Here is a 9,569-nt window from a genome sequence, read left to right as displayed (position 1 = left end):
AAACCAGGAATTTCTTTTTTTCAAAATAAAATAGGAAAAAACGAAAAACAAGGATCATTACAGTTCTAATACTGAAAGCAAGTTTGATTCGCTTGATATAAAACAAAAAAATATATTAAATTATGCAATTTACCATCTATACTGAATTATGAAGATAATCTACACAGAACACACAATAGTTTAGCTTTCCTTTAATCAATAAAACTGTCTTAAAGTAACGGTATACGCACATTGGCACTACAGAAATCCAATGTAAATATAGTTAACTCAGTTGGTGCTTTGAAGATTTGTTTGAAGTCCTACACAATTAACATTATTTGATAGAAATTGTCTATTCCTCTTAGACCTGTTCCCGCCCATACTTTTTGCATTGTATCTCTTTCAGTGTGTTTTTTTTACATTTTGTGGTTTTCACCAGGATGTAACAGTGTCTGCACTCGGTACATCGTAAGCCTAAGACCACTCTAGCAATGGTCCTTGAACAAAAATCATTATACATAATTATATTTCAAACGAAAATCATTACATCCAATGCCAAGAAATTCTCCCACCATGTCAATGTTTTAAAAATACATATTTTTTACTACAGTTTATGTAGCAGTGAACACATTTCCTAAGTAGGACAAACGGTACACAGTCACTTCAGATTGGCCAATCAAACCTAGTTTCGTCTTTTAAGAGGAGAGGCATGATCGACATTCTTTTCATTTCACACATGCAATTGAACATGATGGCATTTCCATTGTTCGCTCTCTTTTGCACCCGTCTGTGCTTGGGGATAATGGGTGAGTTGCATTTATTTCTAGTCAAACGTGCTCTCTTACAAATATTCATCATATTAGAAAATGAAGTGATTATGCTAAAGATTCTCACATTAAATTACTACATTTGTCTCATTTCATTTCAGCCGAGACGACTAACCGGACATTGTCCACATCTGTTCGGGAAGACAGCGGTTTTGTATCAGCTAAAACAGGGGAGAACTTGACTTTGCTATGTTTCTATGAAGGCATTGTTGCTGCAAGGCTTTACTGGTATAAGCAAACTGTTGGGCAGAAACCAAATCTCATCTCTACATTCTATATGTATAACAAAAAAAAAGATTTCTATGGTGAATTCGAGAACAATTCACGCTTCACACTGAATGCTGAAAAAGGGAAAGGTAAAAACCACTTGACCATCACAGACTTGCGCGTATCAGACTCCGGTACTTATTTCTGCATAAATTGCTATCTATACACGTTAGAAATATCCCAGAGCACTCTTGTCGACGTTAAGGGTTCAGATCTGACAGCTTTAGTCCATCAGTCAGCATCTGAGACTGTCCAGCCAGGAGACTCTGTGACTCTGAACTGTACAGTTCTCACTGGCAGCTGTGATGGAGAACACAGTGTTTACTGGTTCAAAGACTCTGAGGACTCTCCAGGACTCATTTACACCCATGGAGGCAGGAATGATCAGTGTGAGAGGAAACCCAACACACACACACACCTGTGACTACAACCTGCAAATGGAGAGCCTGAATCCTTCTCATGCTGGGACCTACTACTGTGCTGTTGCCTCATGTGGACACATACTGTTTGGAAACGGGACCAAGCTGGACTTTGAAGGTAGGTAATTCACTAGATTATTTAATGAAGAGTAAATTATGGCCAAGTGAGATTCAAAATGAACAAGATAAAAGCTGACCGTTCTGTTTTTGGTGTTTACTCTCTACAGATGAGGTCGACTCTCTTGTGTATTTCTTGAGTATAGCTTTGACATTCACCACCATCCTGATTGTTTCACTGGCTTTCTTAGTGTGCATGATGAAGAAGAAAAACAGCTGCCAATCAACAGGTAACTTGTACGGTTTGTATCTTATGGCTTGATTTAGCAGAATTTGGTCTTTGATTAAAAATAACCATTTCTGTTTTTTCCAGTTCCGTCCAGAGCAGAAGCCGAAGTGAGTAAAATCAGTTCACCATAAATAACCGCTAAATGACCATTCAAACACCCTTTTCCTTCCAAATCATTTTCCTAGAAATAGTTTTTACTCACAATCATGATCTACTTATATATATTGTATTGCAGGACTACCAACGTGGAGAAAAGATCTGCTATGCTGCTTTAGGTGTCAACCTGAAAAACAGATCAAGAGGACAGAGGCATCAAATCTGGAGTGAATGTGTGTATTACAGCGTAAAGCAGTAGAACCTGGCAATTTGCAATTTTTACTTTTGAGAAGGAGTTTTTTTTTCCTTTGTGGTCTGCAGCAAAAACAAAATCAATCTATTCTTCATTAATGTTCATTTTAGCAGTCTTTTTCACTCTGTGGTCGAAGCAGGATATGTCCGCAACGTTCTTTCAAATAAACCATGTGTCTAAAGTTTTTTTAGTACCTATGAATACATGTTTTTGTATCATTTAACCTGTAGCCTATATTTAGAAGCTAAGATGCTGTAAAAGTCACTTAAATACTTTTACGTTTAGGATTATCGTAATATTTGTATTATCATTGTTTTTAACCAATAAAATGTTTAATTTTGTTTGTGCAATTTATTTATGTAGTTAATAATCAAATAAACATCAAAACTCGGAACAATATTGTGTGTGTCTTCTTATTAAATCCAACAGCTTTTCTTCGCAATAGTGGCACTATTTTTATTAGAAAACTCAGTGCACAAAGGTTAATAACAGGAAGTGTTCTGCTTTAAGATGTCCCAGTGGTCTGTTCTGTTTCAAACACAAAACATAGACAAATAAAATCAACAGTCAGTAGCTTTTTTTGTGTTGTACCTCTCTTAGTGCAGCAGCGTTTGTGGTTTTGAGCAGGATGTAAGGGTGTCTGCTTTCTCACATAGATGATACTTCATTGAGGTCGCATTCAGACCTAATAGTCCGCTTCTCTTCTTTGCACCAGACGAGAGTTTGTTACATTGTTTCATTTCTCAGAAGGTTAGGTTTGCGTTCACATGGGAAAAACTCAAACGGACTATAAACTTTAAACACGAGTCATGTGCACGGAAATGCTGTTCAACAATTGGTCAGACATTAAGGGGGTACAAATATGTCATCCACAAATGCAGTTGGGGTCATTTCTTTCCCATTTTGGAAAATGATTGTGCCAGCTTCCTGTGCTATTTAGGTTAAAATTGCCAAGAATAATTTTCTATGGACTCATAGAATTGTTAATCAATGTCAGAATAGAAGTCCATATCATGTACATCATGTATCAGCTTACAATAAGTCATGGGATCATAGTTAACGGACTTGTTTTTTACTTTGTTGCCAGACTACTCAATAAGATATGTTACTCACACACACACACACACACACACACACACACACACACACACACACACACACACACACACACACACACACACACACACACACACACACACACAGACACACACAGAAAAACTGAATATCCACCACTTCAGTATTAATTTGACAAAAATATAAATGTGCAAATATGAAACATACATGTCAATATCACCTTGCTATCGGTAGATGAACTGTCAATACCCCAAAACATATTCTTCGATAGAAATACCTAATTGTTTGTTATACGCAATTAACACACATAGTTTCATATCTTGTTACATAAGAATAGATTATTTAAGTGTTATTATGGGAGAATTACTATTCTTGTGGTACTGCTGCCTTATTAGGCCCATATTGAGCAGCGCATATTAAGACCAAAACTCATGTACAACAACTTCCTTACTTGCAATAAATAAGCACTAATTAGAGGGTTATTGAGGAAAAACTCAACTAATGGCTTATTACTTGTAGAATATGATCATTTAAAATAAGGCATTAATAAGTGTTTTATAATGAGTAATAAAGAGCCAATATACTGCTAAAATGCATGTTAATTAACAACTAGTTGATGGTGAATTTGTGTACCTTAATATAAAGTGATACCAAAAAATACCACTTGTTAGCCTTTTTCTTTAAAGGTCACGTATTATACTGTATTTCAACAATGTTATAGCTCTCAGATATATAAGAACATTAGAATTCTCGCAGCCTAAAACAGCACAGCGTCAAAAGTCTTCTTAGACATCTTGCTGAAACCGGTGGCCAAAAATACACAGACACACAGAAGAGCTGTGGCAGGGGGTTCAGGTAAGAGGGTGGGCGAGGGGTTACCGTGGTTGGTTTGTTGCTAATACCGTACAAGCCACAAAATACAAGATTACGTCAACACATCCGTAGATCCTACAGTAGAGACAAGTTATCATAAGTGGAGCAGTGGGTTTTCACTGATGCAATTTGTAGCCATTGTTAATTTTTCATTTCAGACACAAATGGAGGGAAAACTGGTCTCAGTCCACTGGATTGTTTTCTTTTGTAGCTTTTTATCACATTACTGATCAGATTTTAAAGAAACAAAAGGGAACAACACAACTCACAAGGACATGATGGCATTTTTTGAAATTACAGATTAAAGGGAGCCACTGAAACATTAAAACAAAATGTGTGATTCTTCCTCCAAACTCATACGGGAGCTGGGGGGTAAACCGTTTACAGATGTTTTCTTATCATTACAATAGTCTACAGTAACAAACAGTATGAAATAAGTACATTTTACCTTGTTATTGTTTTCTAAACAGCCACATATAGAAAGAAAACTGAGAAAGTAAAAACAAGGCTCACAATTCATTCTGGGAAAACAAAGCCCAACAATTGCATTTCAAATCAGCCTCATGACGTCAGTTTGCACCATCATGTTTTTCTTTTAATTCCCAGAAGCCCTCATAAGTGTTGTTACATTTAATCATGTATGTAATCAATACACTAATCCTCTCATCTGGCCACAAATAAATTAATGTGACTCATGCTTGAGGGCAGCTACGAAAGGAATTAAAATAATGACATTTCTATCCTGCGTGGCCCTTATTCTTGTTTTGAATTGATCGCACTGTATGAGAGACCTCTCGGCACACGTGGGAAGAAATTCAATGTGGCTTCTCTCTGGAAGGAGAACAGGAAAAAAAAAACTCAACTGAAACTTGGCTAATTTTGTAGTTGGCTGGAATCGAGATTGCCCATTTGATCCACGGCAGGATTTCAAAACAGTTTATCTCCTGAGCCTTTGTAATTTACAGAGCTTTGATTACTGGAATTGGGAGGACACAGGCACTGAAGCCTGATTTCTGCCTCTAGCTCACTTGAAACTGAGTTAGACTTTCACCGGCACTGAATTCTCATTTGATTCTTGGCTGCTCGCTGTGCGGCTTCATCTGAAGGTGACTGACTCATCAGACTCAGCGGGGTTTGTTGAGAAACTTTATTAGCATTAATCTGCCGTTTATATGCAGTCGCATCACTTGTTACACACTGGCTGTTTGACTACATTTCCTCAGATTGTTTGTGTCAGAAGTTAGCGTAAATAGTGACAGGGGGCTTTATTTAAAGCAGGCTGATGAAGCTAGTTTGCATATTTGTGTACTACACATTGCAGCTACTGTACAAACAAAGGCAATCTGTGTTTCTATGTTATTTAGATTTCCTAGTTTAATTATGCAGCTTACCCAAACAAGAAGAAGAAACTAGATGCAACTTGAATATGAGAGTAGAATTTTATTTTAAAAAGTGGAACATGTTGATCCAAGTTATCCCTTGATGTTGGTCCAATCCTCATAATGTCAGACATCTTTACTAGCCAAGAAATGTTATTTGTTGGGTGAACTTCATGTTTGTCTCAGATGTGGGGCCTGCTGGTTGTTTGTTGGCATTACCATTTCTGAGCTAACATTAGCTTGCAAGGGCAATAAACCATTATTGCTGGTTTATTGTTTCAGTATAGTTGTAGTCTAATTATTGGAAATGATGTTAACAGATTTTCTCCAACTCCCCACACTTGGGACACAAAGCATAGTAACAGGTTTAAGATGAATAAACACTTTAAATAAATCAGCCCACTGGTTGTTATAGGCAACCAAGACATTATCAAGTTTTAAGTAAGGCAAGAGTAAATTCATACATTGGTAACACACATGTATTAATACATTGTTTCACGTCATACCTTCAAACATGTCAAACTTCAAGTTGTTTCCTCTGTGAGCTAAGCCTTTTGTCTTTCCCTGACTTCTACCTCATGAAGTCATGTTTGTGAAAAGAGTTTTTGATCCTCAGCGGGTCACATGACACACCTTGTTATGTCCTTATCGTCTATCCCCTGCTCACCAATTACCCTCCGCTGCCTGTCATGTCCATGCTGCACTTCTCCTTCAGTTTCATTACATCCCACTGCCATTGTGAGAACTAACACCTGTACTGATATCTTAGACATAAGATTCAATCAGGTCGCCTCTTTGGTAATCACTTCAAAGAATCCATTTCTCTTTCGATTTTGCTTCTTGTGTCGAATTTGTCGAACTACTCTGCTTCTGATGAAAAAAGGTGGTACATTTTCTCTGTGATTTTTAACACAGGGAGATATCACAGACATGAAATAACAGCCCCTGTGTTAACGGAATTTTATGCTACCTATTGCACACACGTAATAATGTAATTGAATGGGCACTGGCATTGAGGCTAACAAGGCTTTAATGCTAGCCCGGCCTTCTTGTGACAGTAAATTGGGGTAATTTATGCTCTCAGTGCTGTCGGTGAGCGGGATTCTTTTTTCCTTTTACTTCAGTGCCTCTTGATTATAGGGTATCTTGCACATGAAAAGGGAAAATGACAGGCGACATGTCTTAAAGTAGCAGCTTATTGTATGCTCGGTTAATGGACATCTCCTCTCTGCCCAAATAATTGATGAGCTCTAAAGGAGATAGTTAATATGTTCCTCTCAGTGATGCAGAGCCATAACACAGTCATTAAATGCAGAGCAGATCCAGCACCATGCATACGTTTATTTATTTAAATGTGGAAAAGCAGCATCTATATTTCATCTAGCCACTTTTTTTTACTTTTTATGTAATCTTTGAAAAACTCAAACTACTCTTGAGGGTATTTTCGGTGTCTCAAAGAGGCCCTATTGTGCTTTTGGGGTTATTCCATATTTTCATTGGTCAGCAAATGCTCAAACCCCTTCCTGAAACGCTTCCATTCGACTCCTTTGTTTACTTCTTTAACATAGTCAAATCAATATTTAACACGCTTCAATTGACTAGCGCTCTGACACATTGTACGTGATAGGTTAAGGGGCAAGAAATCTGTATGCGGTTGACCAACCACAACAGAGCCAATAACCTTACCAATCAGAGCTTGATTAACCAGTGCCATGTCAAAAATGTTACCTCGGAACTCAAATTTCAGCCATATGACATAAAATTGATAAAAATAAATTACAAGCAAAGCAGGAATGATATGATATTATAACATTCTGAAAATAAACATCAATAAGAACTAATACAATTAAATAACATTGTACTAATTAAAGGAGGAATGTAATTCCAGCGAACATCATTGGCTAAGTTTGGAAAGAACATTTGCTGCAATCTAAATACTTTTAACCCAGATGAACAGATTTTTGAGGATTCTGGGAATAATACAAATGTTTAGATAACATTTATTTGATCTGAAAATCTGATTCAGTTATTTTTTTGGCCTTGACCAGATCTTCTATAATTTTATGAACGAAAAGCAGCAGTCTTTTCTGATATGTGCACCATCAGAAGCCCCTGACTTCCCCCCCACTGAAGCCGTATGACTGCAGCAGCGCTAATTATCTTCAGGTGCACGTTGAGACCCAGGCCATGTAATAAGCAGTTATACAGCACAGTGGGACCATGGCAGCTTTATTTCACACGGCAACATGCAGCGAGGTGAGGGCTCTCTATGGGAGGGGGGAACATTGGGAGCTTTGTGTGTACGGTATTGATTTGAAATATTGTATTTACCCAGTTTTTTCATGGTCTCCAACCAGATTCCAATGATGAAAGTCATACCAGGGAGTGATACACTTGTTTCTCCTAAAAAGAATATTATTTTGCAATGAAAGCTTTCATTTTTTTTTTTTTTTGGAAGACAAACCGTGCAAAACCAATTCAACTAGAAGTAGCAAGAAGTAGTGATAATTAACTTTTATGAGCATAAGTCAGAATGCATAAATATGATCTGGAAAACTGGAAATTGCCCCTCAGCGGTGCAACGAGGGAAATGTTCTTTGCTGCTCTGCTGAAAAGGAATTTAGTTGAAATAAACTGGGAACTGTTATTGTTGAAAGGAGGCCCCATTACCTCCTTTCAATCATATCAGCTTGCAATTCTGTCAACTATGTAGAGAATAATGGGTTTTATAGACTACGTAAAATGGCTCCCTCCCCAATAAGCTTTGAAATCTCTCTGCTACTCTCTCCTGCAGTCTGAAAGAAGGTGCATTTTTTAAAAAGGTGCCGTGCCAGCTGCCTTTATTCAGGTAATTAATGCTTTCACTTCCTGCTGATGAGCTCCCCAGGTCACATGAAGGAGTTCATTGTGAGGAAAGCTCTCTGTGCACAAAAACAAAACGCGCTGCCAGTTACATTAGTTTCTCTCCCATTTCAGATCCCTTTATTCCTCTCCCCTAGCTGTCTGAATGTGCCTCATGCACTCACATTATGTCTTTGAACCTTGTTTTTCCTATGCTCTGAATAAATAATATAACAAATATACAAATATTCTTATGCGCACCAGCTGAGCTCTATGAAGCCAAGACAACACATGAAAACACCGTCTTTAGATAATTTACAAGATCAAATCAAACGTGCAGCGCAGACAGGACAAATGTTTAGCATTTGTTAAACATCTCTGTATTTAAATCACCCTGAAACACATGTCGGAACATTCTTTTGTGAATAAAAGCAGTTTTTAAATAACATGATTTCCCCTACAGAAAAGAAATCTCTCACAGGTATAATTCCACGATTAAGGAAAGCGAAGTGCTCTGATGTAAAAGTCTATGTACTTATGTTAAGCCCTGTAAATAATGAACCCCTTATGTTTCTAGATTCTGATCCAGATCTACTTACATTCATAGTTTGAATCCATCATACCTCGAAGTTAGATAGAAGGACTTTATGCCCCCACACTATTATGCCCCATCATTGCCCCCTTGCATGAAATATTCTAATTAGGGCCGGGACTTTAACGCGTTAATTAAGATTAATTAATTACACAAAAATTAACGCGTTAAAAAAATTAACGCATTTTAATCGCACTTATTTTTGCACCGCGGAACGTTTCTCACTGGATGAGTTTCGGGGGTACCGATTATACTGGAGCACCAACTAACGTTCATTACTTCAGACAACAACAAACCACAGTGAACAATAGTCAAACGTGAACGAAGAAGCTGATGAGACCGCTTTGGTTGGCCCCGTGGATGGGACATTTTGTTTTAAAAAACGGACGGATGGAAGCGTCAATAAGAGCACGGTTGTTTGTAAATTATGCAAAAAGGAATTCGCATATCACCGCAGCACATCAAGCCTCAAGTATAGACAAGTTTACGCGACAAACCACGGGTAGCGCCATAACCCTACACAAATGCACTTCATTTCCGCCGGAAGTCTTTTGCACAGCGTCTGTCGGTGTAAACCGGTGTAAACAGTCAGACGGGCACTGGTGTAAACACAGCGATTTCGA

General features: G+C 37.8%; 1 pseudogene; it reads left to right on the top strand.

Moving 5' to 3' along the window:
• Positions 1-675: 675 nt before the first annotated feature.
• LOC104961107 (uncharacterized) lies at positions 676-2,193 on the top strand (annotated as a pseudogene).
• The last annotated feature ends 7,376 nt before the right edge of the window (positions 2,194-9,569 follow it).

Source organism: Notothenia coriiceps, unplaced genomic scaffold (genome assembly GCF_000735185.1).
Source record: "Notothenia coriiceps isolate Sejong01 unplaced genomic scaffold, NC01 NC01_scaffold00032806, whole genome shotgun sequence".
Lineage (NCBI taxonomy): Eukaryota > Metazoa > Chordata > Actinopteri > Perciformes > Nototheniidae > Notothenia > Notothenia coriiceps.
This window is presented reverse-complemented; position numbering and strand designations above follow the sequence as displayed.